At 37.3% G+C, this 27728-nt stretch overlaps 1 protein-coding gene across 7 annotated transcripts in view; it reads right to left on the minus strand.

Annotated features, from left to right (window-relative positions):
• LOC131682492 (tyrosine-protein phosphatase Lar) overlaps nucleotides 1-27728 on the minus strand; it is a 487937-nt gene that overhangs the window by 425570 nt on the left and 34639 nt on the right. For all 7 annotated transcript variants that reach the window (XM_058963998.1, XM_058964004.1, XM_058964003.1 and 4 more), the window contains exon 2: nucleotides 18326-18421. The gene's annotated coding sequence lies outside the window, so the exon portion shown is untranslated. The remainder of the gene's footprint in view (nucleotides 1-18325; nucleotides 18422-27728) is intronic.

A 27728-nucleotide genomic window follows, 5' to 3' on the forward strand; every position in this document is an offset into this window, starting at 1 on the left:
GTGCGTCTACACTTTGTATCACTACAAGTACTAATTCATATCGCAATATCCATACAAATTACTATCAAATAAACAACCAACATACAGTACACAACATTTTCAAAGTAAACAGCGAACAGAGAGGGGGATTGACCTCAAAGCAGCAGCGCGACATCTTTTAAAAAAAATAAAGCGAATCAAAGATCCACGACTCCGTAAAACTCTTGCAACGTGTCAACAATATAAAACATATATAAAGCCCTTGTAACAATTGAGGTTCTATATTGTTCATGAAACCACTCCTAAAACTTACATTGTGTTTGTTATGCACTGGAAGACCTAGTGGTTGTTTTAATACAGGTTAATTTAATTCATGTAACTTATAACCAATATATAAAAGTCAATGTTTGTATGTATATGATTTATAGACTCCCAAACGGCTTAACCGATTTCCGTAAAAATTTGCACACAGTAGGTATTTGGTATGGGGCGTGTTTGTGTGCTATTAGTTGGGGATTAGCTGCCCGCCAGATGGCGCTTTGGAACAAATTGTGTTTTCCTCCTATTTCGCAGAGTGTCGCAGCAACGCGCGAAAGGTATTAGCTAGTAACCAATAATGTCGAATTTTCTTCAAGTCATTATTTTTATATTTTACCGCTACGATTGCGTCATTTTCTGAGAAAGCTTTTGCACTATGATCAGATAGATAGGGGTAGATAATTTTTGAAGAAAAATGCCAGACATGAATTAACATCCCAAAACTACCCAATGGAAGCGTTTTAATCAAATTCTGGAAACTCTTTGGGTTTTGTCCGACTTTGGTATGCAGGGCGGTAACTGTGCGCTGGCATTACCCGGGAGCAGCGACAAGGATTGCTCATAAATCGCATTTTCTCCGATGCGACGTGCTAGCATTGAATCTCCCCAGTGTGTATATGTGTATTATGTATGTACATAAATCGCCGGTCGAGTGGCATTTTGCTCCAGCAGGAATTACGGAGAAATCGAACCAAGCCAAATTATCATACCTGACGATAGACAATTGAGTTCATATTGCACACGAACGACGAAATGTTGCCGAAGCACATACACACCAGGTTCAGAAATAAGTGAGCGAACATAATCACATAGCAGACATAAATTATAATTTTCTACGATAGAGCTAATAAATATTTCAGCTGCATATCGGACGCTGAAGTGTGAGTTGGGCGAGGATGGGATGGAAAATGACTCCACTTTGCCTTGTTACGGAAAATGTGTGCCACACACACAGGGAGTCAATATTTTTTACCCGAGGAGACGTCATCTGGGATGAGAAACGTCCTTCTTTTAGGAAGATGTCAGCTTTCTTGTCGCCCATCCGTTCCGCTGTCGGTGCTAGAACAAGTTTTGATTAGTTTTACTATCGGTGGTGTGGGTTGCGCACCGCACCTAACGGCAGGCGGTAGTTGCAGTGAGCTCTGATGGAGATGATTTGCGATTGAGGACAAAAAGCTGCTTGAATATGCATTGGCTCTTGCAGCACTAAGGGCAGGTGAAAGATAGTCCCTACTGTCGGGGGATGGATATCCAGTCAAGAAGAAACAATGAGCCGAGCGATCAACAAATTTAACAACCACCTGAACACTGACTGCGGTGAAACGGACGAGTATTGGGATATTTGATGGGGCGTTTGCTCCGATGTATTCAACCACCAGTTGAAGGGTTCGGCCGTGAGCGAAATTGCTAACCAAAAAACGGGTTCGAAAGACGGGGAAGTAATAGCGTGTTGTATGGCTTCCTGAGGTGTTCGGGCTGTCTACATTTACTTGCAACAGGTGGGTGGTGATACTCGCGAAACAATCGTTTCAATGGATAGAGAAGTAATCAACACTTTGATTCTTCATACTGTTCCTTCCTTGCAGATTCTGAAAATCTCGGATGGGATTCGCGGATAGAAGTTGTATTTTTCTTTTTTATCTTTCATTGGCCATATTGCTTCTATAGGTACTTTCTCGTTCTGGCTGACATATTTTAAAGGGCTGGCTGCATTTGACAGCAAACGCTGGGCTGTATTTGAAATTAGATTTTTTTTATAAGTTTCAATTTGCAAATAAGAGACTCTTTAGTCTGCTTTCTTTTTTTGGTGGGAGGCCGAAAAGGTGACCGAATAATTCACGGAAAGTTTTTTAGAGCGATCCAACTGGAACTTTAGAGCTGGATTTTCGGAAGGACCTTATAAGAATCATTTACTATAATTGCAGGGGAGACTGGAAATGTCACCCTCTAGAACACCGCTTAAAAAAAAAAATTGCAGTGGTTCATATTTCTGATTTTGATATCTATTATACGGTTCAGATTTGGGTGCATGAAAGCTTCATGATCGTGCGGAAACGAGCGTTTATATGTGCGTGTTTTCTAAATTTATATAATTTTCAAGAGCATACACCCAAAACGTACCCAGTAAGATTCACTTACATTAATGCAATAAATACGAGCGAAAATTGCAAGCGTTCTGGTAATGTGCAAAAATTGCAAGAAGCTTCCTTGCATGGAATGCAAGAAACAGAAAAAACGAGTTTTGCCTATATATTAGCGATGTATGTGTATTGGTGACCAATATGCGCTAGATAAAAAAGGCAGCTGGGATTGAAAAATGAGCTCCACACGGGCAGATCACTAACCAATACTTTATCCATCTAACCATCTGTCAGATAATTATAAGTGGATAAAAGTCGTATATAAACACTTGGATGATTTCACGACTAATGAAAAAGTGAAAGACGTACCCAGATTTGAACTTACGTCCGGGCGCATCTTAGCAGTGGCTATATGAACCGTTCTATCTTTCCACATGTAGACTTAGCGTTAAAACTCGTATAATCAGCACATCCGCAATTCGATGCTGTCTCGTGTGTAATGAATAAGCCACAAAACTGCGTTTGATGATGTTGGTGAGGAATGAATAAAAAGCAGATGGTAAATAAAAACTCGGCGTGCGTTGCTATACCAACCAGCGTAGGCACGGGAATGTAATAGTAATCCCTTGACAGTGTGTTGAAGAAGCAAGAGATTAAGTGATTTTATATGCTTGCAAAAAATGCAAGCGACTGTGACTGCAAAATTACAAGCGATGCTAACATTACTTGCAAGTGATTGTCGCTTGCAATAATTGTAATAGATTTTTGTTTTGGGTGTAGGTGGGCGTAGACGATCGCGAACGGATCGAGCGTTTGTATGTCAACGGTGCGTTTTTATAATCGCATGGTCATTTGTATATACCAGTGGGCTATTTGCTGGAGTGTTTGTGCGAGCGCTATACAGATAATGGGAGCGTCTGCGTGTATGTGTGATAATATATCAGCCGAAAAAATATTGTCGCCGAGAAAGAAACAAAATAAAAGAAGAAACAAAACAACGCTTAGATATCCGTACAGTAAAGGTATGATGGACGAACGACTAGTATAATATAGCATATTAGAGAAAGACAATAGATAGTGTGACAATCGTGCAAATAACGGCAATAAGACAATAGAAATAAAAAGTCAGAAAAGGCGTATTGCGATCAACATCTTAAGAGGGAAAAGTTCCATGGTGAAAAAATATCGTTTTACATATTTTTTTATAATACAGAGAGTCAACTTTGATATAATAATACATTTGAAAATTAAAAAAAAATAAATTAAATACATTGAAAATGCTCTTCTCTCTTTTCATAAAATTTAATGTAAAAGGTGAGATCTATACATTTTCTAGAATAAATCAATTGCGTAGGGTAACCCGTGTCTAGTTGCCAGTATTTTCAATTGAGATTTTTTATCTCAATGCCTTCCAATCATGAAATAGTGGACTGTTGGATACATCTGAAAATTTTACAAAAGTGATTGATCATCTTCATTTTTGGGAATAAAATATTGTTGTGACCTGGAAATCCCGCCAACTAACCCCGGCATATAGAAACAAAATTCTATTTGAGCTGATGCTAAATTTTCTTTTTTTTTAGAGTTGTCCTACTGGAACTGTACAGCTTCTCGGCTTCTCGGAAGGGCTTCCCGTCAGAATCACTCATTACAAATGCAGACGAGACATGCAATGTCGCTCACTAAACCACTGTTTAAGGCCAATTGTAGTGTGCCGTGATTCTGAATGTGATATTCATTTTACGGTTCAAATATGTGCAGGCGTAGAGATTTCGCGAGCGTGTGTATCATCACGAAGGACTCGACCATTTGTACGTCAATGTGTTCGATCGTGTATACTAACGTGTACATAACTACGCGTGTTAAATTCTATTTTATTATCGTGTGCCTTTCGCATATTCGCGTGTGTTCTTGGATGATTGCGTGCGGACCGTAAGTCTGATACATAATTTTCGGCGTACGGTTTAAATGCTAGAAGAAAGTGAGATCTTCCATATCACCAGAGTACCCGGCCATGTCGCCATGGATGGTGTTGTCTAGTGTATGAGCTTTATTTTTTTATTGATCCAACTGAATGTATGAACCTAAGTTGCTAGGACGGAGGGCAATGATTTCCGGACGTGACCGATTCATGATTGCGCGAGCACGAACGTTTGTAGGTTCGCGTTTGAAACTTCGTAAGTGCTAAAACGATCACCTTATTACCGGGGTTTTATCAAGTTTGAGCGATCGATGGCGTAAGTGTGCGTAGATGTTCGCGGAGGGCTTCAGCGTTCGTATGTTAACGTGTTTGTCACGTGTGCTCGCTTGCATGTGACTTCGCGTGTACAAAACTGGATTTGGAAACCGTGTGGCCATTCGCATATTTGCGGGCGTTCTAAGATGGTCACGCGGACCGTCATTCTGATATTTAGTTTTCAGTGTACAATTCACATTCTGACAGGGAGTGAGTTACCCCATATCACTAGAATTCACGGGCTACATGGAACGTGTTGTGCAGTGGATATGAGAGCTTTATTATTTTAATTGGTGCAATAAGAGGCATAGGCTTAGTCTGCAGATACCAAGGATAGAAACTTATAGAAGTGACCGATTCATGATCGTGCGAGCGAGGGAGTTTTTAGGTTCACGCTTGAGACCGCGTTTGAAAACTTATAAGCGCTGAGACGTTTACCTTTACCACCGGGATGTTATCGTGTTTGTGAGATCGCGGGTGTAGGTGCCGTGGATGGTCTCGAAGGGCTCAAGCATTTGTATGTTAACGTGTTTGTCGCGTGTATGTGACTTCGCGAGTATCAATTCGATTTTATAATCATGTGGCGTGTATTCCTGAACGATCGCGCGCGGACCGTAAATCTGATGATTATTTTTTACTGCAAGGTACAGATGGTAGAAGAGAGTCAGTTTCCTCATATCACTCGAGTTCCCGGTCATGTCGCCATGGAACGTGTTGTTTAGTGAATATGAGCATCATTTTTTGATAGGTTCAGTTGAGAACGCGTTTGTAAGTTTATAAGTGCTACAACGTTTACTCAACTACCGGGGTGTCTAAATGTTGGCGAAATCGCGGGCGTAAGCATGTGTAGATGATTGCAAGTGGATAGTCGCGTTTGTGGCCACGTTTGTTTTATCGCGAATGCCATGAGCGTTTGTTCGTATATGAGTATAAATAGAGTATAGTATAGAGATATAGTAATAAAAGGAATCGTAACATGCCGAATAAGGAAAAAGGATGCAAAGAGGATTAGAAGTGTATAAACTGACCGATACTATTTTGGCATGCATGAGTAATGGAAAAGCAAACTAATAGAAGCAGGAAAGCCCGGGGCTAGTTGGCGGAATCCTTTTTTCTCCGTTTCTATTAGACATATAGCGCTACCTCTCGATGTGTAACTAAAGTTATGGGAACATCATTATCCAATATGTTTTTGTTGCAAAACATTTTGTTTTGTAGAAGTTGTGGGAGATATTGTGTTTTCGAGCATATTAAGTAAATTTTCTAAATTTTAAACACTTTGTGTTATTTGTGACAATTTTCAATCTATTTCTCGAATGATTCGAATGAAGAAATTTTTCGTTAGTACGTGAAAAGAGCTTTCAGTATCCGTATAGATATTACATCTTTCCACAAACAAAAGTTATTTTTTCAAAAAAGGTTTTTATAAAATATGTGGTTGTGGTAATTTGGCGGTAACGCACGCGGGGCAAGTTGGCTTTTATTTTATTTTTATTATTTTATTTTTATTTTTAGGGAAGTATTTTTGAAATTCACATTTACTTTGGCCAATCGAAGGATTTCGAAAATTTGCTTTTGAAAATGAAGTACGCGTTAAAGTCAACAAAATCCTGGGGTATTGAGACTGAAATATAACTGAAAATGTCGAATAATGTACAGTTTTATTGAAAAGACATTCAGCGCGTTCCAAAAGGACCCCTGCAGTTGGCGGGTTTTCTGCGGCACATATTTTTGTCTCTAAAAATGCAGACAATGTATCAAACATTTCAATAAAATTCAGAGATGCTGCCAACAGTCTGCCCTTTCACTCCACGTATTCTATTTTGCAAGATCTATATCAAAGCAGTAAAAAATGAAAACTGAAAACACCGCCAACTAACCCCGACCGATAAATGAACACACAATGACCCCCACTGTGAGCCCTGTCCACCAACTCTGCCATTAAGCTATGGAACAATGCCTGCAAACACAGCACACAGCAAAAGTTAATCCATGTCGACCCGCCAGTCGGCCACGCCAGCGCGCACAGGCTCTAGGTTGAGTGTTAGCATGGGCAGGTGCAGAGGATGAAAAAAACAAAACATAAAAAAGTCCATAAGCCTGCTCGGTCTCCTCGATGCACCTCTATCGAGGCATATTGCAATAACCATCTTAAAGAAATTGTCTGTCTGAGGTGCTTTAGCACGCAATATGCTTGATGATATTTGCAATACCGTTAAACCCCTCAATCTAGGTGAGGGAACAAATAAACAATGAAATTTGCACATTAAATCTCGACATTTCATGCATTTTTTTATTCACCCTTTGGTTAATCATTAGTGATCTTGTCAAGTAGGTACTTTCGCACTCATTTTAATAAATTTAGCATCACCTTAATATAACCAGTTTATGTGAAAATTTACTGTGCGACCGTACTCCTCGATCCGTAGCTCTCGAACCAGAACTTCGATCCAAATGTAATTCAAAAGCAGCTTATGGTGAGGTTACACCTTTAATGTTAGCGCAGCCATCTCTGAGAAAAGTGTGTGTCACTATAAAATAAATACAGATACACACACAGACATTTTCCAAACTCGATCAACTGAGTCAAATGGACCGGGCTTATTTTTCCTACTTTCAGGGTGATTGCATATCCTTTTTATATGAGAAAGGTAAAAACGAGACTCCTGCGTTAGTTAGATTGTTTTGCTATTAAACCAAATCAATCGTTCAATAAGCGAGAAGGTTAGATCACAAACTTATTGATCCACGAGTAATGGATATTGTTTCAACTTAGTTCCTTTCCCCTCACTGTTGACTTGAATGGCTGCTTAGCTTGCTTTGAAATTTTCTAATCTACGAACATCCGAGTTGTTTGGTAGTGTTTCATCAAAATTGTTTTTTTTTTTGTATTTTAAAATTCTGATTCCTATGGAATATTTAAAAAAAGTGAAGCAATTATATAATCTAAATGAGCTATGCATATAAAAAACCATAAAAATTGATGAAAACAATGTTCATGGGATTTTCTTACCGGGATTTAGCATCTCTGATAACATAAAGCAGCTCCACAAAATTAATGCGCACTAATTCTAGAAGTGTTTTTCTATCGAAGCGCATCGTTACCGAAATTCAGCTAAAAATATTCAGCCAGCAAAGCAGAATTCTCGTTGGTTGTCAACATTCCTCTCACGGACCGATATCGACAAAGTTGTCCTGTAATTCAATATCGCCCAAAGGACCGAACGCCATCAGTGCACGTACTCGCAATCTCGCTTCTTCCCGCCCAGCTTCATATTTTTCGGTAGGTGCCTACGATGAAGTGTAGCTGAGAAATTATTGGTCCTTGACGATGCAGAATCGAACATCGTGAAGGGATGGGACACAGAACAGACACATACACACAGTCATATTTACCAGCGGAGGAAAAACTTTAAGTAAAGTAAAAAATGATCGATGGGCGGTGGACTTCAGGACTCATCCCATAAAAAATGCTGATGGAGGAATTTTGCTCGGATAACGTTTGCGGTCTTATCTGGATACGCTTGTTCGGTCGTTTGCTTCAGGCACATCTCAATCGGCATGATGGAGTTTTTATGCAGCAGCCAGCGGTGACCGATCATCGGAATTGGATTTCGCCACTGGTAATGGCACTCTGCATTGGAAATGCCAAAAAAGAACTAGTCGTTTGCAATCGTTTCGTCCATTGATGAGTCGGCAGTTTTGCTATTCAAATTGGGCAAACTTGCGAAAGCTTTTGCTTTACTTATGGGGTACGTAAGGGAATTTTTCTTGATAAAAGCACTAAATAATGTTGGTGTAACTAATTTGAATGCCAGTGTTCAAATAACGTAGTTTTTGTAGATAGTTCAAGTCCTGTAAAAAAGCATTCGTGGTTACGATGAGATGAAATAGTATTTTGGTAATCTTCGCTTAGCTAAGAAGCAATATCATCAATAAAGTTGATGAGTATTCTTGAATTTACTTACACGAATTGACAAGAATAAGTATTGGAAATGTATTAAATTACTTCAGAATTGGTTTTAATGTCAATAAAAAAATATCTTCATTATCCTTGGTACAAATGCAATAATTTTCAGCTCGATATATCTTCTTTTTAAATTTAATTAGTTTTTCTTACTGGCCAATCTTTTGGAAGTCCCTCAATCTAAAAAGGGCGCAAAACAAACACACAGAGACGTAACATAATGCTCGTATTCCATCCTTGAATGTCCACTCAACCCTATCCTGCCTACCCGTCAACCCGGCCATGTTCGCCCAATACTGTCTATTGTTGATAGAACCGCAACCGAAGCATACCGAAAGAAGTGGTTTCTGGTTTAACCCTATTCTTGTGTGGCAATAATGATGTGAAGTTTACTTTCCGGCTTTGTCGAAAGTCGAATCAACCGAGCGGAAACGAATCACAGTACGCCGGTACCTATGTACTACCAAGAAATCGTATGCTGGATTTAACTCGGTTGACCTTTTCTGGTTGAATTTTTGTGCTACCCGAGCACTCGTCTCACATTCCACAAACGATTGTGATATTATTGTACAGAGGTGGAAAATTTAAGCTTCTGAAGACATCAGAAAATCAAACGTTGGGTTGGGTGTGGATCGACAAAGCTTTGCCTAAAACACTCACTGAAGGGCATATTTCAATTCAAGATGCTTCAGATTAATTGCTATGCTCATAGGTTGAACTCTTCGGGCTACTGATACATACATCTAAGGGATTTTAAAGACCGGTTTTCACAAAAGGGCTTCTCTTTTGTTCGAAAGGTTTATAGATATGTACTGACTGCACATAAACTTTTAGCATTTAACCTTTGTTGAGATGGGTTTTCATTTGATATAACCTTACTACAGGCACTGGAAGTGAGGTAAAATAATTATTGAAAGAAAATCCGGATAAATGAGTCTAAATATTGAAAACACTTGGTTTCTTTTTTGTCTTGGAGTGTTATCGATATCAAGTCATATATAGCTTATGTTTAGGAATAACCTCTTCTTGCTGCCTGGTTTTAGGAGGCGTTTTTCAAATCAGTTTCGGAATATTCAAGTCTTCTACAAAATTGTTTGTAATATCATTCTGAATAACGTAACTGAAGACACCAAGTATCTAACGTATGCGGAATGAAATTTGGACAACGCTTCCAGCATTAAAACAAAAATGCAATCGGTTGCAAGGCATCATACTAAACGTCATACTCTAGGCACACTTATTTTAAACATCCAGTATTAATTTCGACCCGCTAGGAGATACCATGTTACCGAAATGGCAGCGAACGCCCAATCTGGCACCTAGCTATTATGCCAAAAAAAGTTTTGGCGCATTGGAGGATTACGGCATACCTTTTGTACCAAAGGCTGATAAGCCTCCAAATGTATCACATCTTCGCCCAAATGAGGATTTCTGGAATAATTTGAAGCAGAGAGTATATGCCAAAAATTTTCGACCTAAAACAAACTAACGAACGAAATTAAGAATATGCCAACATCAATTTTTTTGACTCCTTTGCAAAAAGTTCCTGTAAACTATCATAAAGCTTCTCGAATGGGCTCATTTTTTTTCTACATTAAGTTAATAAGCTGACAAATGTTTTCATACAGAGAGAACATTTAATAAATGGTTTTCTACAAAAAAAAATTGCATTTTGAATTTTGTCCAAATTTTATTCCGCATACGTTAACAATCCTTTTGAAGTGTTTATTCTCCACAATTACTTCTACGAGGATTTTTTTAGGTTGTAAGATTTATTCGGTGGTACCAAACCTTCAAAGTTTCAAAATTATGATGTCTTAGCACAAAAAAACTGCATTTAAACATTTATTTCACTTTTCTTCACTTTGAACATGGATAGCTGGAGAACGAGACTTTGTATACGAAATCCAATTAGACAACCTCAGACTTTTAGACTACGCTCAGAACTCACTACAATTGCAGACGAGATGTCACCTACAAAACACTGATTAAGGTTAATTTCAGCGGGCTTTGGGTCTGAATATATTAGATATTTAATGTACGGTCCAGATGTACAGACATAGATTGCATGAGAATGAGCGTTTTATTTGTTAGTGTTTGCAACCGCGTTTTTCAAATTATAAGTGTTATAGTGTCCACAAAATCATAGCGGCGTTTGTATGTTTGCGAATACTTTAGCGTAGATGTGCGTGGATTATCGCGATTGTATGTTCATAGGTTCATACTTGACACCATGTTTGTGCATTTATAAGTTTACATGTTGTGCGTGTTCTTGAATGATTGCGTTAACTATGAATCTGATGCTTAATTTGGGTGCTCGGACCAGATACTAGAAGAGTTTCCTCATATCAATACAGTTCCAGCTCATATCACCTCTAAACTTGTTGTCTAATGTATATGAATGATTTTTTTTAGAGTGGTCCTGTTGAAAGCATGGACCTGTACTGCTAGCGCCGATGCTAGACTTCTGGACGTGGCAGCTTCACGATTTCGTGGGAACGGGCGTTCTAAATTGTGACTAATGTTTTATTATCGCTAAGAGCTCAAGCGTTTATATGTTAGCGTGGTTGATCGCGCGTGTGTAGCGCGTATACAGCTTCGTTCGCATAACCGTGTGCTTGGATATTCGTGTTGGCTTACGAATGTTCGCGCGATCCATGATTTATGTGTATGGTTTAGATCTAGAAGGAAGCGAGTTTCTCCATAACTATCCAGTCATGGCGCCTTGAGACTTCTAGTGTATATAAGTTTATTTTTATTTTTATCTGTTAGACAAGACTGAAGGCTTGCGGACGTGCATGATTTATGATCATGGCGGAAAGGGCATTGATATAATAACACTTGAGACAGCGTTGATGATTTCGTAAGTGCTAACGTATTGACTTAATCACCCGAGCGATTTATGTATGCGAGAACGCGGGCGTAGTGTCATAAGTGATTTTAGGTTAACGTGTGTTATCGCGTGGATGTTTTTATGCCAAGAATGTTGGCGTGTGAAGAGCGTCGCGTGTTTGATTTCGTTTTTATAACACTGTAATTTTTGTATATTCGCATTGACTTTTGAATGTTTGCACGATGCCGTCGTTCTGAGAAAGTGAGTTCCCCGTTCTCATTGGCTGGTTATAGCGCTCTGAGACTGGTTATCTAGTGTATATAAATTCCGTATTTTAGAGTGGGAGCTCCCGGACGTGTGTGATTCACGATTTTGTGAGAGTGAGCATTTGTATGTTGGCGCTTGAGACTTTCATGATTATGAGATCATCGGCGTAGGTATGCGTGATTGATTGCGTTGACGATCGGATTTATATTATCGCAAAAGCCTCGAGCGATTGTATGTTATTATGTGCGTACTTTTTATTGCGTGTATTAATACTCTTCAATAATCATGTGGTCATTTGCATAAGGCTTGTTCGCGACAAAATTAGGCACCTAAAACACATAGATCTTGAAATATTCATCCCAAAATATGAAATATGTCTCACAGATATGGATGTATGTCTGTTCTGTCTATAAACACATAATTATCAAATTCAATTTGATTTGAATTTAAAATTTCCCATTGAGTGATCCCTTCACATGTTTCAGCTAATGAGTTTAAGTAATCTTTTAAGTAATTTATTTGAAATTTAACGATTTCGATCGATTTTTCGTTCATTTCTCCAAAATTTTAATAGTTAACCTCATCATTTTAATAACTCATATTGTTAGTCTTGAAGAGCGATATAATTCGTTCTTCGATATGATACACTTACCTTTTCTTGTTTCCAAGTGTTTAGGTTATTGAACTTGGATATTTTTATCTCATTTTCACTAATACTAGCTCTAATCGAAAAAGTATGGCACTTATTGTACTTTTTTTCTTTTCGCAATGTTAAGAAAATTTTACAGTTAAGTCCCTTTCAGTTAAGTGAATTTAGTATTCTTTTAGAAGTAAATTAGTTTAAAGTTAGTGTTATTAACAGCATTTTGTTAAATTTCTTAAAATAGTAAATAATAAACATCGCCATTATTATCATGGCAATAATGCATCTCAGCAAGTTATACAATTCTTTCTTTGATTCCATTCAAGTATCTCTTTTTGTTTCAACGCAAAATTATTTTTATCACATCGTTTCGCATGCAAAAACAACGATTTCGAACCCACTACATTTGTGATGATGTCATGTTGTGTTTACTATTAAATAGCAGCGAAATGAAACGAGATAGGGATAAAGTGTCAAATAACAAATTATAGAGAATGTTAAGGGCAAAATAAACAAACAAACAATAGATAAATAATGCAATGAATGTAATGAAAAAAGCAAACAAAATGAATAGAGTTGCTAAAATAATAAAAAGAAGAAGAACAAAACATAATGAAATACTAAAAAAGATTTTAAAATTAATAAAATAAACTAAATTACATCAAATTAATAATTTGGAAGAAATGAATAAAATGAATGACTGAGAAAATACTCAGATTATTAAAACGAAGAAACTGAATAAAATATATGAACTTGCACAAATGAATATAATGTATAAAATTAAAACTGAACAAAATAAGTGGATATGAATAAACCGCATGATCAGAATGAATCCAAAGATAAAAAATAGATGAAATTAACCCAAATGAAAAAAGGATAAAAAATGCCGAATTAAATAAATGATTCAAATGAAATATTCAAAATTGGCCACATATTCAAAATGAATGAAACTTAAAAAAATGAGTACATAGAATGAAATTTGAAAAAAAAATAAACAAAGTAAATGAATAAAACGAATTGTACGAGTTTGGAAGCCTTTGTTTCAGATAGTTCTGAAATGTTTGTGAAAATCCCATTATTTGAAAAATAGCTTATCAATTGACAATGCACTCCCTAAAGTTTCCATCCCTTTTGGTTACACCTTTTCGTTTTCGTTCGTTTTTGTTGCCGGCGTCGATCAAGATCATTTTTTGTTTCTACTCTATTGATGGATCATAATTAAATATTAGGATACTGGAATATTCAATTTATTTTGGAAATCGAAGATGTCTTTTAGTCACAGATTGCTGAAAAATAAGTTTTTTGTACAGAATAGAATTTTAAGGTCCAGTATTTTAATGCGTATTTGGAGACAGTAAACTGAGATACGGTCACATGTGCTTTCATGCCACTTAAACAGAGAGCGGAAGCGATTTGTGATAGAAACAGGTAGATATTTCACAGTATTCCTTTGCATTGAAATAAATAGAAGGGAGTGTAAAGTGTCTCGGCTATGTTGGCGATTATATTGTTGTCGATAGCCCAAAAGTCGTGAACTCCCTTTCCAGTATTCTCTATAACCTGCGAATTATGTCATTCGGATTTCTCGAAGAAGATATAAATTAATTAGTCCTATACAAGCCAATACCACGAAAAAGAAATGGTTCAAACTATCAGAGTAAGTTTTTAAATTCTTAGAAAAGCAAGTGGCCATAAAAACTTTTTTGAAACATGAACTTTCTTGAAATTACAAGTCTTACTTTTTTACAAATAAATATGTTTTTACTCATATTGATCATGAAAAGGTGCATACGAGTTTTTAGTACAAGCAGTGACCTACTTTGAGAGGTAAGAAAGTAGCTTTTGAATTACGGTCCACCAAGCACTATTTTGGTTGAACTAGAATTTCATTTCAATTTGTGGTATCTTTTTTGGTATTCATTCTTCTTGACAATTCGTATAAAATTCTGAATGAATGAACCCATTATTTGTGCTTGCACTTTGAATTGGCTTTTGAAATTTTCGTGGTATTCAGAACATTTCATTTAATCTATCGATCTGAGCAATACAGAAATCGCCTGGTACAACGTGTAAAACAAATCAATGAACATGGCCGTGTAAAGTTGCCAATGAAACCAGCAAGCTTAAATAAATTAAAATCTGCTGAAATCATTTCACTGTCGCAACCGGGTGAGTGCAGAACCCACCGAGAGAAATAAATCAACGCTACGCTGTTTGCCACCACATTTGGAAAGTAATCAACGCTCGACATTCCCCCAAAACAAACCTCGCTCGGTTTCGTGCGAAGCAATTCGATAATGTGAAAAACAGCACATTTGCCAACAAAATGTGTGAAATGGCCTCGCAATGAAGCTTCAGATGGTGGTAGGGTAGCTGATCCAATATATTTATTTTTATTTATTTATTTATTTTATTTATTTATTTATTTCGTCAATCGATGTAGACTGGTATAGTTACAGTAATGTTTACATTTTTCTTATTTACTAAAATATATATATACGTAATTTTATTATAAATAAAACAATTTCAGCTTTTACAGAATCATTTTCTTATGCGTTAGAATTTCTTTTATGTATAAAATATTGTGTGAGTTTTAGTTTGGACATTGTAAAATCAATTGATTCGCAATAGCGGTTATAAACAGCCATCATTCGATTTATAGGGCCATATTTTGCATAATTTGTGCGATATGGAGTTATTGAGAATATGCTTCGGTTTCGTAGCTGTCGAGAAGGTGCATAAAAGTTCAATTTGGATAAAATTTCGGCTGAATCAATACGATGCGAGACGATATTATTAATGAACGAAAGCATTGCAAATTCACGACGTTCCTTCAATGTTTGTATATTGATAAGCATGCAGCGTGCTTCATAAGATGGCAAAGGAAATGCTATCCAACCTAGTTTACGAAGGAACGAAGAATAACAGTTATTCGCTGTGCCATATTAAAAATACACAGTACAGCATGAATAGTAAAACGACTGTTTTCGGAGACAGCTCATAATTTAAGACATTGTTCCTATATTAGTGTACCACAGCCCACTGGAAGACCCAAGCTTAACGGTTGGTGCTCGAAAGATCTGCATAAAGATTCATCGCATTTGCTTTCTCCGGCGGCGCTACAATCGGATAGAAACTGACTGGTACCATTGAATATGAACTTCTAAATTATACCAAACAAATCATGTTCAAATATTAAAGTTTACGCATACATTTAACAACCACAACAAACGGTTTCTCGACCACTGTAATTTATCTCAATTTATAATACTTTTCCGGCTAACGACCATTTCCAAACGACTCTTCCGAGAACGTTTCCATCGGGTTGAATCGCTACAAAAGGGATCACATCTTTCGCGCCCACCCATCCATCCAGAGCAGACCGAGTGCTGCGGAAAATCTGCACACAGCTGAAGCCGAAACGAGAACAAAAGACAGTAGCCCTGAAGAGCTGTAGAAATTCACGGAATGGAGCTTCTTTTCATTTCCATTAGATTCATCTGTTTGTGCTAAGAAAGCTGTATGAATGTGAAGTTTAAACAGGTCGGCTGAAATGATAACAACAAACAAAACAAACGAGATTTGCCGGAGTACCGTGTCAGTGAAGGTTGCCCGAACGTCACCGCGCAATCAGCTACAGTCACAACGCGATGGTTACTAGGTATGCACTTTAGACTGGCTCAAGGTTGCATGCGAAAAAGTACAAGAGTAGTGCAAACTGTGGTTAACTGCTTTGCCGAAAGCTGTAGCTTGCTGGGATTTTTTTTTATAAAAATGTTATTACGATTTTAAGATAGAAGGGTTAAATATTTCGCGCAAATTTATCAATTCTGTCAACACTGAAAATATACCACGAACACGAATGTTTAAATCTTAAATGGTTTAGAGCCTTTCGCAGAGACTTTTAATCTTCAAAAGAATTTTTCAGAACAATTTTCTGAATTACACAGTGGTAGCTGGGAAGTCAAAAAACCCGATTTAGTTTACCTAACGGTGAGATTGAACTATTCCGACACTATTCATCACATGTGTTATTTGCATTTACTAAATGAATTGCCACAATTTAGTGGTACACGTTTCATCAAAAAGCTGTTATTTGTTAGAATTCTAATTGGGAAACATTCCTAGTATCAGTCGAAGCATTGTATCAGCTAATAGAAATTGATTGGGCAAATACAATAAAAAATGTGATAAATGATATCAGAATTGTGAAATGTCACTGTTAGATGATTTGTATCGGCTTTTTGTCTGTCCGACAAAGTTTGTGTAATTCCGAAAATCATTCTGAAAAATTCTGTTAAAGACAATAAATCTTTGCGTCGAACATATTCGGAGATATTTAGGACTGGTGGCACATTTGCAGTGCTGATAGATTTAACAAATTTCTGTGATTAGTTTAACCCTTCTGTGCAAAAAGCGTAATACTATTTTCAAAAAATACAAGATTTTGCACAAGACATGACCACGGAGACATTGAAAATATTACATTTAGCAATTAAAAAAAAAACTGCCATGGGACAAAATATGTTCAACTAATTTCAACGATTCCTCACTAAGGATAAATATAGCATAGTGCATATTGCATTGGCTTGCTAAGCTAAACCAAGTTGAGAATTATTGCTAATCAGCTTAACCAGAACAGCTTTTATTGCGAGACATCACGCAGGACTAGGGGTTTGCTCAGAAACACAAAAAGTCCTGTCACTAGGTTAGTGTCGGATTTTGATGAGAGGAACTCGAAACGCCTCTTCAATGGCTAATTTAGTTAGAGGTTTTGTGCCCTGTACGCGCAAATGTGGTTTAAAACAATTTTCTCCTTAATGAAAAAAACCCAAAACTAAAAAAAACACTAAGGAGAAATATAACATACTAGCTAATACCCATCGCGCGTTGCTGCGTTTTTTAACGAAATAGGAGAAAAACACAATTTGTTCCAAAGCGCCATCTGGCGCGCATATAATTTCCAACTAATAGTACACAAACACGCCCCATAACAAATACCTACTGTGTATAAATTTTTACGGAAATCGGTTAAGCCGTTTGGGAGTCTATAAATCATATACATACAAACTTTGACTTTTATATATATAGATAGATAGATAGATAGCATAAAACGGTAAATGTTTTGATAGAAATCGCAACGTTCGAATGGTATATCGTTTCAATCGTAATCGTTGAAAGTATAATTAAGGTTTAACTCAAACAGTCTCGAATAGTGGCCATGCTTGAAAAAAAAAAAAATCAGTGCTTTTCCAACAAGGCCCTGAACGCATTGATTGTATTTTAATAAATATTGTGTAAAGGGCAGCGAAAAAACTGCCTTTTTTCATGTTTAATGATGGCTGTTTCATGAGGCAGTTGAACCTTGAAGCGATTTTGAGACCTAATAACTGAAAACTTTATGTTTTTATCTTGTCTTCCTGAATATTCCTGAACACTGCACTCAAACAAATTGTCATATGTATAAATAAATTATCGCTGGTTAATTGAACTTTATAGGAATACAGAAAGATTCTATAGTATGATTTACTATTATAATTGAGTCTCTGCTACTACAGTTGTGATCATATAATAAGAATTATGTATGCTAATTCTTTTGCCCTTTCTCTTCTTTTCAGGATCACATCAAACATACGTACACCACCCGGTATTCTCTCCTGGGTGGCAAATAAGCAAAAATCATGGGTTTTCGCAAATATACAACAAATGCTTTGCAACGGACAGTCGCGGAAACGACAGCAGTATGTATTCATACGAATCGGAAGAAATCATCGCTACAATAATACCGGGTATACACACGTGAGCGGGAGGAGGATAATGCCACAGAATGGCACTGCTTCCAAAACGAACAATAAGTATCTTTATTATACGCTACTGCAAGCGCAGTGACATGACAGAGCCGGAATGAGAAATCCCAAAGAAAGAGAAAAAAATAAAAATAAAAGTCAAATCGAAAGAATGAATACAACAGTTTCAACACAAATGTTATCCATGTACTCACATGCGAAACCAGCAATCGTGTTATGATTATTTACTTAGCGCATCGGGGCTGGGCAAACACAAGCGGCATGCGGGCGCAAAGTGAAGACGTTTGGACCTGTAACGAGTTTAGAGAAAGAGACAAGTCAGATAAATAAACATAAATTGCCTGATCTGTGCTGCCGTTGTACGCATATTTGTCCCATGCTGTATGGGATTCCCTATATGCATGGCATACATATGCGTAGACCGTGGTTCGGACAAATGGAAGACGTCAGTAAAATAGAATCTTCTATATTGTGAAAGAAACGTCCGTGCAGTGTTATTAATAATATTAAAATGACATTCGGTACTTAGTACGCTTCATTTAGATATAATGGTTGAATTAGCGCTGGATGACTTACTCCGTCTGTTTAATCACCTCTTCACATGTTTCGCTGCCAGTTGAGCAATACTCTTTTCGAACAACTTATCACCAAAATAATGCGATTTGATGTTTTGATGTCATGTATTCGTGTAACCAATCGATCAATAAACAATCAGATAGGTTATATGTGGGAGGAATACGCATTGTTGTATCTGAGCGGACTGATAGTAGACTATTTATATTAAATCATATTTTACGTCAAGTAGTGCTAAAAATACCAATAGAAAGTTCAATAGACAATCGTTTAGTAACGTTTTTACAGAATATGCATAAAGAACATTTTACCTTGTAAAAAAATAGACCGGATATCGAAACTCATTATTTGTTTGGACCATATTCTTCCGCGAGTTTTATCTGCGGATATTGTTTTATTTGAGAAGATATACTGTTTAGTGTGATTGGTCTACTTTGTAATATTCCTCATCTTTGTTTTCATTAATATGAATTTTTAATGCATACATATACATTTTTTAATCAAGAGGTTATAAATCATCGCACAATGTAGTAGTGTGTTTTCTTCGATGCGTCATGTCCTATTCGATGAGTGTCATATGTTAAATATGTGGTTTTATTCGTTTGTTACCACAAGTAGAATTTATATTTCAGCATTAAGGTTCAACTGAGAAAAAAAGGAAAAGCGGCCATCTTGAAAAACAAAAGAGCAGTTTTTTCTCACAACGCTGGAAATTTTTTTATAAAATTTAATCGATAATAATCTACCAATGCCCCGAATACATTGATTCATTTTCATGAAGATTTTCTCAAAGATGTGTGAAAAAACTGCTTTTTTTCGTTTTTCAAGGTGGCCGCTTATTGCAGCGTGCTCAGTTGAACCTTAGTATGAAAATGAAATAATATACAGATATAAATTATACGAATCATATGGGTGAACGGAGAACAGTGAATCTAGTTATGTGCGGTATGCAAACTAGACTCGATGGCGGATCCAAGGCATAGTATCTCGATCATATACATTTGGAGAAACATCAGATGTTGTTTCAAACTGTTCTCAACTTCTATTCGACAGCTCTCACAACGCCACCCATGTTACGACTTGGTAAGGCCAAACTGGTGTTGAGGGGGATCAATTAAGGTTGTCTGGCGTATTCTTGATGCTCACATAATTAGTTTCTGCATTATAATCGTCAGATAGCCTTAGTTAATTATAGAATTAGGGATTTTTTAATAATTTTTTTTATATTATATATTATTTTTGCTTCAGGTAGTTGATATTTGAGGATTCAATGAAAGAAATCTCTTCTATGAGACGGTCGACCGAGGGCGTCGAAATGCCGAAAGAGATGAGCAGCGGTAAGCGAGTTTTCTTTTGGGAATCAGACACTTACTACACAATATTCGATTCAACAAAGCTGAGAAATAAGTTGCCAAACGTCAGATGCTAGTATTTCAAATACGACGTCTTTTATACAGAAATAGGTAGAGTGGGATCATTAGGTATTTAGATGCGTGAAGCTGACCATGTTTTGCGTGCGGATATGTTTTGAAAAGCCATCAATATCCGTTACCTCGATCTCGATTGAGTAAAGACGAAGAGGAATGTTTTGTAACTTTCCAAGCTCAGCTACATCCAATTTCCAAGGATTGGGAACTTGTTGTTGAATTTTCAGTAGTTGAGTCACACTTTACTTATGTTTTCTACCATTTAATTCCACTATGTTGAAATGGTAGAAAACCTATGTAAAGTACGTACATTCCGCTAAGACCTCCGTTCCGTAAGGTCATTTTTTTGGAAAGGAATATTCTGGTACCTTAGATTTCAAGTAAAATGGTAAATCCTTAACCGATTCCCTAGAAGCTTTAGTGGTTTCGACGATGTGCTATCTAAATCGAATTTCTAATGTACAAACCAAGAGTCCAATATAATTTTTTTCGCAGTGAGAACATATTTTGTACATTGTTTGCTTCTTACCCTAAAGGTAACCTAAGCATTGTATAGACCATGCAATGAAAAGCGGCCACGGTTTGAAGTATTTACTATCATTCTTTCGGTATTTGAAGATTTCCTATATATTTCGAAAGTCAAGGACCCTTACAAGGAAATCCAAAAAGGGCAATTTGACATCTTTCTTTTCTTCATGTGTAAACTTGTTATTTTTATGGATGTTGTTAATGGCTTCCAACATCTGGGATACATTTTTACGTTTGGCAATGCAGAAGATATCATTAATGTATCTGCACCAGCGTTCTGGTATCACACCTTTTTCTTCCAGACATTCCACTAGGTTTGCCACGAATAGTTCACAAAGAGATGGAGAGTGGATTACGCATTGCGGCACCTTAGTCTGTTTATAGAAGACACTCCGGAATGTAAAACAATTTTGTTCCATGCAAAGGCGTGTAAGCTCCTATTTTGCTTTTCAACAAATAATGGCCATTTTGTTGAAGTAACCAATCCTCTAGAACAGCGGTTCTCAACCTTTTTCGTACCACGGACCCCTTAGAAATCACCATCGGTTTTGTATGTTATCAATGTTATTTTCAATTTGTTAGGAAACAAGATTTGAAATTTCAGTATGCACTCGGAAAATATATTTTTCTTCGCAGACTCCCAGCAATGGCTCCCCGGCGGACCCCAGGTTGAGAATCATTGCTGTAGAAGGTACTTCATATGTTTCAATCTTTTGCGAATTGAATGTCGTTATAACAAAAAAAAATATTTATCACAAATCCATAGTGTTTCAAGATATATAAGAACTCACCGAAAACCTTGTACCATACTCCATAGATTCCACCCGAAACCAACACTTTCGAACTGTCTCGTTTTCTACAAGGGACCATTCATAAATCACGTAACGCTAAAATTGCCCAAAATTGACTCCCCCTCCCCCTATGTAACAAATTGTCACAAATTTCTCTATCCCATCCCTGCCCTTATTACTTAAAAAATTCTTCGAAAAATTTTTTTTTGTTCAGTAAAAACATGTTACGTAACGGTCTAGCTTACTCCCCCTCCCCCATATCTCACAACATGTCACAACTTCTCGGACCCCTCCCCCCTAAACGCGTTACGTAATTTATGAATGGTCGCCAACCTGACATGTATACTTTGTCTTGTCAGAATTAACAATCGATCCGATTCTCGGAGTATCTCTTTTAAAAAGCTTACACGCCTGTTGCACTGCTCTGTGGTCGTCCACGAAGACAAGAAGCAAACGCGATCTCGTGAAGATATTTGTATCGCACCTTCAAGCGCTACATTGAATAACTATTTGACAAGTGGATCCGCTGAACGTCACAAACGAGTCAGAACTTTCTCCGACTATTCTGACGCTTGATTTTGATTCGTCTAGCTTCAGATAAATCAGCCTAATCAGTTTTGTCGAAAAGTCATGCCCAAGCTTCAGCTGTCACATTTCGTTTTATTTTACTGAATTGTACGCTGTTTTAAAATTCACAAACAAATAATGAGTACGCAAGATTTATTCCCGAAATGTATCCAGGATGTGTCACACTCAACTTTAAACCAGCTATCCTTACATAGCCGTGGCCCTCAACCGACGGTCAAAGTATGTTCAGTCGCATGGTTCCCTTACACAGGTTCCAGACTTGCACGAATTTGACACACCATGATAACCAGAAAACGGTTAGATCCGAGAGACGATCTTCGAAAGGTAATGGCATCAATAACATCGGAGAATTGTCGACCATCTATCAACCATCTATCGCACCTGGGAGCACGCGCGGAAGACATTACACTACCGACTCCGGATCTCCAAGAAATCCAGGAGGAGATCAGCCGGCTCAAAAATAATAAAGCCGCTGGGGTTGACCAAATACCAAGCGAGCTACTAAAACACGGTGGCGAGCCACTGGCTAAAGCGCTACACTGGGTGATTACCAAGATTTGAGAGGAGGAGATTTTACCGGAGGAGTGGATGGAAGGTGTCGTGTGTCCTATCTACAAAAAGGGCGACAAGCTGGATTGCTGTAATTACCGAGCAATCACCCTGCTGAACGCCGATACTCTCCCAAATACTATGCCGTCGACTATCACCAATTGCAAGAGAGTTCGTGGGGCACTACCAGGCTGGTTTCATGAGCGAACGATCTACCACGGACCAGGTGTTCACTCTTCGTCAAGTACTGCAGAAATGCCGCGAGTACAATGTGCCCACACATCATTTGTTCATCGACTTCAAAGCCGCATACGACACTATCGATCGAGATCAGCTATGGCAGATTATGCACAAGTACGGATTCCCGGACAAACTGACGCGATTAGTGAAGGCGACGATGGATCGGGTGATGTGCGTAGTACGTGTCTCAGGGACGCTCTCGAGTCCCTTCGAATCACGCAGAGGGTTACGGCAAGGTGATGGTCTCTCGTGTCTGTTATTCAACATCGCGCTGGAAGGTGTAATAAGAAGAGCAGGGATCGACACGAGTGGTACGATTTTCACAAAGTCCGTTCAGCTACTTGGCTTCGCCGATGACGTTGATATTATTGCACGAAACTTTGAGAAGACGGAGGAAGCCTACATCAGACTGAAAAGAGAAGCCAAGCGCGTCGGACTTGCCATCAACACGTCGAAGACAAAGTACATGATAGGAAGAGGTTCACGAGAAGAGAATGAGAACCGCCCGCTTCGAGTTTGCATCGGTGGCGACGAAATCGAGGTGGTTGAAGAGTTCGTGTACTTGGGCTCACTGGTGACCGCCGACAATGATACCAGCAGAGAGATTCGTAGACGCATCGTGGCAGGAAATCGTGCTTACTTTGGCCTCCGCAAGACACTTCGGTCGAACAGAGTTCGCCGTCGTACGAAGTTGACCATCTACAAGACGCTGATTAGACCGGTAGTTCTCTACGGGCACGAGACCTGGACCATGCTCGTGAAGGACCAACGCGCACTTGGTGTCTTCGAACGGAAAGTGCTGCGTACCATCTACGGTGGAGTGCAGATGGAAGACGGCACATGGAGACGGCGAATGAACCATGAGTTGCATCAGCTGTTGGGGGAGCCGCCCATCTGTCATACCGCGAAAATCGGACGACTACGGTGGGCCGGGCACGTAGCCAGAATGTCGGACAATAGCCCGGTGAAAACGGTTCTCAATAGCAATCCGACCGGTACAAGAAGACGTGGCGCGCAGCGAGCACGATGGATCGACCAGGTGGAAGACGATTTGCGGACCCTTCGCAGACTGCGTGGCTGGCGACGCGCGGCCATGGACCGAGTGGAATGGAGGAATCTTTTGTATACGGCACAGGCCACTTCGGCCTTAATCTGTTAATAAATAAATAAATATCAAAACATGGATAATTTAGATGTCGTCACTCGGTTGCTTCAAGATGTGCTATTATTAAATATTAATATTAATATTAATATTAATATTAATATTAATATTAATATTAATATTAATATTAATATTAATATTAATATTAATATTAATATTAATATTAATATTAATATTAATATTAATATTAATATTAATATTAATATTAATATTAATATTAATATTAATATTAATATTAATATTAATATTAATATTAATATTAATATTAATATTAATATTAATATTAATATTAATATTAATATTAATATTAATATTAATATTAATATTAATATTAATATTAATATTAATATTAATATTAATATTAATATTAATATTAATATTAATATTAATATTAATATTAATATTAATATTAATATTAATATTAATATTAATATTAATATTAATATTAATATTAATATTAATATTAATATTAATATTAATATTAATATTAATATTAATATTAATATTAATATTAATATTAATATTAATATTAATATTAATATTAATATTAATATTAATATTAATATTAATATTAATATTAATATTAATATTAATATTAATATTAATATTAATATTAATATTAATATTAATATTAATATTAATATTAATATTAATATTAATATTAATATTAATATTAATATTAATATTAATATTAATATTAATATTAATATTAATATTAATATTAATATTAATATTAATATTAATATTAATATTAATATTAATATTAATATTAATATTAATATTAATATTAATATTAATATTAATATTAATATTAATATTAATATTAATATTAATATTAATATTAAACGAAATTTTCGTGTAAAATATATGCTACCCCACAGGTCATGCACTGGCTGAGGAGAGATTGAACAACCTCAAGCTATTGTTGTTGGTGGTTGAGTGAAGGTTCCTTTTTCCAATAACGGGGCAAATTAATTCTTCCCTTACGATTTACAGAGTACGCGATAGTTAGTTTTACGACATGTTTTAGGCATTCTCCGTAGTTCTTGTCCAGACGCTCAGTTCTATGAGTTTTCCGTCACATCATCGAATTTGTACGTGTACAACAAACTAAAGTTCCTCTGCCCATTATCATAACAAGCAGACCTCCATCTGATGGTGTGGTACTTGAACAAAGTACCCGCAGTTGGGTTTACTGCGCGGAGTTCTTGTTTGCATATGGATGAAAAGTTGCAATCTCCAACTCAACTTTTTGCATTTATCGAGCCAGCAGTACGGACAGCGGAGGTTTTAACAGTGTTCTGACGTTCCACGTACCAAGCTTCCAATCAGTTTCCGTTAAATACTGCAGTAATTTGTGTAAATTTTGATAAGTGCTCCATTCGAATATAGTAGTCCATTTGATTTTTCCATCAGTTTCAGAAGTATTGATGTCAAACTAATAGGTATATAGGCCTTGGCTTTTCACCTGTTGGAATAAATATTACCCTAACTATCTTATAGGTGGGTATCCAAAGAATAAAACTAGATCTCAGGTTGTTCAATGTTCCGGAAAAATTATGTCTACGGATTTGTGAAGATATATTGGAAGAATTCTATCAGGAGGATTTGTAGGGTTCGAAGGTGTACCCCATTTAATTAGAGATGGAGTGCAAATCTAACACGCCAATTTCTGTAATGCCTCACAAATCGTATTAGGATAGAGTCCATCACAATCCTGACTTGTCGAATTCTCGTCTTTCGCAACCGACCAAGGAACGTGGGCGTTCATTGGAACATTCAATACTTCACTATTGTCAATTGAGAGAGAACCATCGCCTTATTTCACTTGCTCTAGGCCCTTTGTGTGATCCTTTGATAAGGCTTTTTAAAGGCGAGCTGCCTCTGGAAAGTTTGCGATGTTTTCACAAAACTCGTGCATTGTTAGTTTTATAGCCTTTCTCCGCTTTGAATTCTGGTAAATGTATTTCTTTAAGTACAATGTTTTACTGTAACTCGAAATCTTTTTCATTTCTATCTTTATCATTACTCATCATCTAGTGACAGATTGATATGACATATCAATGAATATTGTATTCGTCTAGTAGATAGGGAAAAATAATAAGCATGTTAATTTAGTCATAATTAAATTACCAACAACACTATACAAAGTTGTCTATACAGTAGATTGAATGTTCGAAAGACATAATGTGTCGAGCTACGCCTATGTAGCTTCACACATGTAAGATCAATCAAATCAATCTGCCCGCTCAATGCCACAAATATAAACTGCAACTAGACGGCATAGACTAGGACGTAGTTTTACACAAAAATAATTCATCTATCACTAGCCGAGTGAAAGGCAGGCACATACAACTCGTCTCTCTAACAAACAAATCCAACGATATGATGAAGCCAGACCTAGCAACCAACATTTTCATTCTACTACGAAATGAGTACCACAAGAATTTCCTTCGTCAGTCGCTCTTGTACAGCATATGCACTATACAGTACCGTACAGTAGATTTGAATTTGCGGTAGCTGCCCGGTACTCTGCAGAACAAGTATTCGCAAGGTACTAGCTTACGAAGTCAAGAAAACTAACTAAACCGACCGTCAGCAGCATCCACCATCTCAATCGACAACTGGTGAGCCGGAACAAACACTCCGACCGAATTCCGCAAAACGATAATGGCATTCAAACAGAAGAACGGCAACGCTTCCTACGGTTTGCGGTAGGCCGACACAAATTATCAGGAAATCTACCGACGGGATTGTCTTCGCAAGAACGGTAGAAAGTAGGTAGGTAGGTACTACTAGCCCAGCAGTTAACAGCACGGTTTCTCTTGTCATCGTCTGCTACCGGCCTACGCTGATGTGAGCTGGAAGAATAGTAGAATGGAATTTTCAATTAAGCGAATATTTCGAAATTCTAATTTATGGTAATAGTACAGATAATCTCCTCGTGACGATGTGCTCCCACGTGCGACGATGAATGTCGAATCAGGCACGCCAACCATGCTAACCTGATGGGAACCACAACCTGACGTGATGCCGATCCAGGTTTGGGGGTCTGCTGTATGCATGCAAAAGGTAAGCAAATTTCTATCACAAGCAGTCGTACTCGAAGATTTTGTCACTCACTTACCGGTGAGGATGCTGATTGCTATAGGAAAAGTCAGTGAATTCGTAACGAATGAGGCGGAAATTGTTGCGGTACAGGCTAGACTCACACAATCGTAATGATGTTTTGTGTTGATAATGAGAACGTAGGGAAACAAATCGGCACATTTTTGTTTGGCGAAATATTCATGTGAGGGAGACTGTGCCCTTCCAGGCACATCGGCACCGTTCTGAATCAATAATTTAGTTGTGGTATTTCTCGACATGCTTCGTGTCTATGTGGGGTAATTTGTTGGCATATGTAGTGTTTATTGGATGGGTAAAAAGGTACGTGATCGGTGCGAGCGACGTGATATGGGACCACATCTGTGCGGCCAGCTGACATTCCCAAACATACGCTGTGAATCAGTGCAGTTATTTTTCCATCATAATTGAATTATGGATGTAGTTTGTGTAACGATTACATAGTTTTTGAATAGCTGATTACCCTTAACGATATCGGCCGGCTAGCATAAATTTTCGCAGATTTTATCAATTTAGAAAAATAAAATAAAATTATATGGAGTCGATAAATAGTCAGTTTATGCAATGCAGACAACATGTGTACGGTACATATTGGTTTATTACTGCATGTAAA

This window comes from Topomyia yanbarensis, chromosome 2, assembly GCF_030247195.1.
Source record: "Topomyia yanbarensis strain Yona2022 chromosome 2, ASM3024719v1, whole genome shotgun sequence".
NCBI lineage: Eukaryota > Metazoa > Arthropoda > Insecta > Diptera > Culicidae > Topomyia > Topomyia yanbarensis.